Genomic DNA, 6000 nt, shown 5'->3' with positions numbered 1-6000 from the left:
GGGGAAGGAAAGGAGAGAATAAGGAGCCAATCGGCAGAAGGTTTGAATACCATGCCCAGTTACTCAGCACACAAACTCCCACCAGTCACATTTATTTATCTCTGATGAATAAATTCTTGTTCTTTCCTTTATTAAATAGGGATATATTAAGTGCTGAGTATGTACTTAATATATTATTATGCATGAGAAGGAAAGAAACCCATGGACAATTGTCTAAGTCAACCAATATTTGCTGGGCACTTATTGCCAGGTACTGGGCTAAGTGCTGGTAAAAAGTAGCAAACAATGGGGCACCTGGGTGACTCATTGGGTTAAGCCTCTACCTTTGGCTCAGGTCATGATCTCGGGCTCCTGAGATTGAGCCCCACATTAGGCTCTCTGCTCGGCGTGGAGCCTGCTTCCCCCTTCCCCTCTCTCTGCCTGTCTCTCTGCTTACTTGTGATCTCTCTCTGTCAAATAAATAAAATATTAAAAAAAAAAAGTAATGAACAAGTCAGGTGTAGTCTCACTGAGCTAAGAGGTAAGTAGGAAGACATATAGTGAAGTGTGATGAGTGTTTTATAAAAGGGAAAAGCCTAGGTAGTCTTGACTAGTTGATGAAAGCTTATTGGAAGAATGTTCAAGCTGAGACCTGACGGTGAATTAGCCAAGTAAAAGGGGAAAGATGAAGGCTATCTCAGGATGTGCAGAAGGTGGTATGAAGAAATCAGAGAAATTGATGCCTGAGGCCTTAAGTTCTCAGTCTTCCAGCTACTTATGTCAGGTAAAGAGATGATGGACATTTGAAACAGTTAATAAGAATGCATGAGGGACACCTGGGTGGCTCAGTAGGTTAAGTGTCTGCCTTTGGCCCAGGTCAGATCCCAGGGTCCTGGGATAGAGCCCTGGGATAGAGCCCTGCATCAGGCTCCCTGCTCAATGGGAGCCTACTTCTCCCTCTTCCTCTGCCTGCCACTACCCCCCTTGTACTCTCTTTCTCTCTGTCAAATAAATTGTTTGAAAAAGAATATTTCCCCATAATCTCCCCAAAATCAAGTGTGTCATCAGTTGTTCCTAGACAGAGGCTGTCTAGGAATTCCATGGGAATGTAAAAATCATCCATTATGTGCATCCCAGAGAGAAAATATTATGATTTACTGCCTTAAAAATCATTCTCAAATTTCATCACTCTACAAGTTTGTTTTCCTTTTTCCATATCCCTTTCTGATCTATATCAAGATGCATACATATTGGTTGTATATGTACATTAGTACATATAGTATATGTATATTATTTTATGTAATATTAAGTTGGGAATTTAAAAAAAAATTTTAATAAAATTTTTAATAATTTTTAATAAAAGTTTTTCTATGGCAGATTCAGTTATTCTTCCACTGCATAAAAGAATCCAGAAGGTTTATAACTCAAGCTATTTGGAAATGAATTGAGGCTAATTGCCTTTGTACGTGGCAAAGTTTCCTTATTTCTTTATACTCTTCCACCTTTACAAAACCATCCTGCTCTCACCTAACAGCTGACCCTAAGATGACTCATGTTCTCCATATAAACACACCTTTTACTTTAATTTATATCCTTCCTACTATTTGGAATGCCTCGCCCTCTCCATACAAATTCTATTCATTAAAAAATGCTTAACTATAAGAAACTGCATTACAGAAAATTCAGAGAATAGGGGATATTACCTATAAAACTATTCTCTAGGAAATATGCTATGGTTTGGTCCACTTGTTCTAGCCTATTTAGTTTTCTAATTAATTTTTATGTGTGTGTGTGCCTTGAGAGGAGGCACTTTTTTGGGGGGGCACTGAGAGGTGTCGGTTTAGGGGTCAGACTATAAATGAATTGCAGTGTTGGGGGGTTGCAATGCCAACCGAGCATGTTCCTGCTCCCTCCGCCAATGCCTTTGGTGTGGGATGATCTGTTCATGTGCTCCTGCGTGTGTGTGGGTATGAGAGTGTGCATGTGAGTGTGTGACCCACCAGGGGTCAGCAGGTGCATGTGTCTGGATTGGAGAGAATGAGGCAAAATCTTTTTTTTTTTTTTCAGTAATCTCTACACCCAACATGGGGCTTGAATTTACAATCCTGATATCAAGAGTCACATGCTCTACTTACTGAGCCAGTGAGGTGCCCCTGTTCTAGCCATTCTAAAAGCTAGTTTTTAAATTATTAAAATGATACAGAGATTTTGCTTCCAGTAATGGCAGAGTAGCTTATGTTGGACTAAGCCTCCCACAGGTAACGACATGGAGTCTGGACAAAATATGAAAAATCGCTGGAAAGCAAACAAAGGTTGGCAGGCCTACACTACAGAGGACTCAACCCTGGAAAAAGGAAACCACACTCGGTGAGACGCATATTTAAGCAGATTTACCTCTGAGGGCCTTCCCCATCGAGTGCATTAGAGGGTGGCTAGAACTAAACTGAAGGTATCAGAGAACAGAGTTCGGGGCTGCCAGAACAACTGGAAATTGAGGCGGAAAATTCTGGAAATGAGACTCACCGAAATGGGAGTCCCAAAATCTATGTACAAATTTCCTTTAAACCTTTGGATGAGTTGATTATACCTGGTCTCAAAAACACCCAGGAAAAGAATAGCTAGAAAATACAGAGCAGAGATTTCCGTTGTTGCCAAGATAGAAGAGACAGAGTCGGGACTTGGAATAACCCTGTTAGCCCGTTCGGTCTACTGTAACAAAAATATCACAGGCTGAGTAGTTTATAAACAAGAGAAATTATTTGTCACCATTCCGAAGATGAAAGTCCAAGATCGAAGTGTCAGCATGGTGGGGTGAGGGCCCTCTTCCAGGCTTCTCATATCCACCCTGATGGAAGAGACTAAGGAGCTCTGTGGGGTCTCTCTTACAAAAGCACTAATCCTACTCATGACTGTTCGATCCTCATGACCTAATCACTTCCAAAAGACCTCACCTCCTAATACCATAACACTTGGTGTTAGGATTACATGTGAATTTGGGGGGGACACAGACATTCAGAGCATAGTCCTACCAAGTCAGAGGGGTTTGGTAAACATCTCAAGCTCTTACTCAAAACTCAAAAGAAGCTACACCTCTGGCATAAAGACTATTTCCTGGGACTAAAGATTTGCTCTAGAACTAAGAATAAAATTGACACAGATCCATCCTAAAAACAGAAAAAGTAAGCTTAGACAAGTTCAAAGTCATCAGCCAAGAAAGGTATCAGTAACTTAGCTGCCCACTAGAATGGAAATCAGAATCCTTCAGAGGAAGATAAATTCATGTATTGTCTACAATGTTTAGGATAAAAAATATTAAACACGTGGGAGGCCTGGCTGGCTCAGCTGGTGGGGCACGCAACTCGGGATCTTTGAGTTGTGAGCGCAACCCCATGTTTGGATGCAGAGCTTACTAAAAGATTTTTTAAAAATTTCTTTAATGAAACATGTAAAGACATGAGAAAATATGACCCGAGATAAGAGAAAAAAAGTATCAAAAGAAACAGACCCTGAGGTGACCCACGACTTTAAAGGAATTTAAAACAGTTATTATAAATATTTTCAAGGACTTCTATGAAAAGATAACCATAGTGAGTGAGCCAAATGGAGGAATTTTAGGAGAAAATGAAAACTATTTTAAAAAAACTAAAATGAAATTCTAGCACTGGAAAGTATAATATCTGAAATGAAATGTTCTCTGGATGGGTCTAATATCAGAAGGGAGATGGCAAAAGTATAAGCAACTTTGAAGAAGATCAATAATAATATGCAATCTGAAGAATAAAGAGAAAAAAGATGAAGAAAATAGAACAAAGCTTAGTAAGTTGTTAGACAATATCAAGCAGCCTAACATGTATCAGTTGGAAACCAAAGGGGGAAGAGAGAAATTATGCAAACAATAGTAGCTGAAAATTTCCCAAATTTGGTGGAAATATCAACTTATAGTTCTGAAAATTTCAGTGAAGTCCTAGCAGCAAAAGCACAAAGAAAATCACACTTACACACTACCAAACTGTTGAAAACCAAAAATAAAGAGAAAAATCTTAAAACAACCAAAGGAAAAAAAATACATATAAAGGGAAAACGAAAAAATATTTCTCTTATGAGAAATAATGGGGACCAGAAGACAATTGTATGACAACTTCAAAGAGCTGAATGGAAGAAAAAATAAGTCATACTAGAATTCCATATCCAGAGAAAATCATCTCCATAATGAAAGGTAACTAAAGACAATAAAAACATAAAAATAAAAGAGAGTTGAGAGAATCATCACCAGTAGGCCTCTATTACAAGGAATACATAAAAGATGTTCCTTAAGTTAAAAGTAAATGACATGATAGGACAACTTCTATCTACAGGAAGAATTTAAGAGCACCTGAAAAAGTAAATACAAAACACTATCTAGATTGGTTTCTTTAAAAGTGTAAAACACTTCTAGATTGCTACTGTAACCAATTGCCACATGTGGCTAAAAATAAAACACATTTCCGGTCTTCGACTTGGAAGGTCAGAAGTCTGAAATGGGCTGCACTGAGCTAAAATTAAGGGGTTAGCTATGCTCCTTCTGGAGCCTTACAGAGCAGAATCCATTTCCTTGTTTTTCCAGTTTCTAGAGGCCCGCTGTCCTCCTGGACTTGTGGCCCCATCTTCAAAGCCAGCGATGCCACTCTGAGTCCTTTTCATGCTGCTATTTCTATTGGTTTTCTTCTGCCTTTTCTTTCTCCATTTTAGGGACCCTTCAAATTGTTTTGGGCCTAGTTGGATAATTCAAGATAATGCCCCTATCTTAAAGTCAATTGTTTAGCATCGATAATTTAATCTGCTACCATAATTCCCCTTTGACATGTAACCTAACTTAATCACAACTTCTGGGCATTAGGACATGACATATTTGGGGGAGCCATCATTCTGCTGACCACACCAACTTTTTCCCCCTCTTAATTTTTATACAGGACAATTGATTATTATTGTAAAAATTACAACATAGTATTGTATTTATAAATAAGTAGATATCAAATGTAGATAGCACAAGGACTAGAAGGTGGCAAATGAGAGTTTCTTCCATTTTATATGAAGTGTTATAAAATCAACTTGTAGGGGCACCTGGGTGGCTCAGTGGGTTAAAGCCTCTGCCTCTGGCTCAGGTCATGATCCCAGGCTCCTGGGATCCAGCCCCGCATGCATCGCATCTAGCTCTCTGCTCAGGAGGGAGCCTGCTCCCCTCCCCCACCTCCGCCTGCCTCTCTGCCTACTTGTGATCCCTCTCTCTGTCAAATAAGTAAATAAAATATTTTAAAAAATAATATTAACTTGTAGGAGTCTATCATAAATTAAGGATGGATATTGCAATTCCTGGAGGGGAGTTTCTCAACTGGGGATCTGTGGAAGCTAGTTTCCTATAAAATGTTGCTAAGTGTTTTGTTAGAGATCATGGTTTGATGAACTGCCTGAAACAAGCAGAGGCCAAGTTGTATTAAATGTTTGTCTTCATATCTGGAAACAAAAGGTCTATTTTAAAGGAACTCGTGTTGGCATCTGAACTGATGATGGCTTATCAATGGTTGGCTGCAGCCTCCTGTTAAGAAAAAAGACTCTGGGTATTAATGTCACAATATAGTGTATGGTGTTTTTTTGTTTGTTTGTTTTTGTTTTTGTTTTTTTAAGATTTTATTTCTTTGACACAGAGAAAGAGAGATCACAAGTAGGCAGAGAGGCAGGCAGAGAGAGAGGCGGGGAAAGCAGGCTCCCCGCCAAGCAGAGAGCCGGATGCGGGGCTTGATCCCAGGACCCTGAGATCCCAGGACCCTGAGATCCCAGGACCCTGAGCCAAAGGCAGAGGCTTAACCCACTGAGCCACCCAGGCACCCCTACTGTTTTCTTTACGTAGAGATGTTTGTGTTAAAAACTCTTAAGAGTTGAAATTTGGAAAGTTGCTACAAAAAATGGTTTACCTTTATTAAATAAAGACTAATTTACTTAAGAATGTTTTTTTGAAACTGTTTCAAAACGTGGAAAAAAAGAGCG

This window comes from Lontra canadensis, unplaced genomic scaffold, assembly GCF_010015895.1.
Source record: "Lontra canadensis isolate GAN:19392208 unplaced genomic scaffold, GSC_riverotter_1.0 scaffold9, whole genome shotgun sequence".
Lineage (NCBI taxonomy): Eukaryota > Metazoa > Chordata > Mammalia > Carnivora > Mustelidae > Lontra > Lontra canadensis.
Note: the sequence above shows the minus strand (reverse complement) of the source record.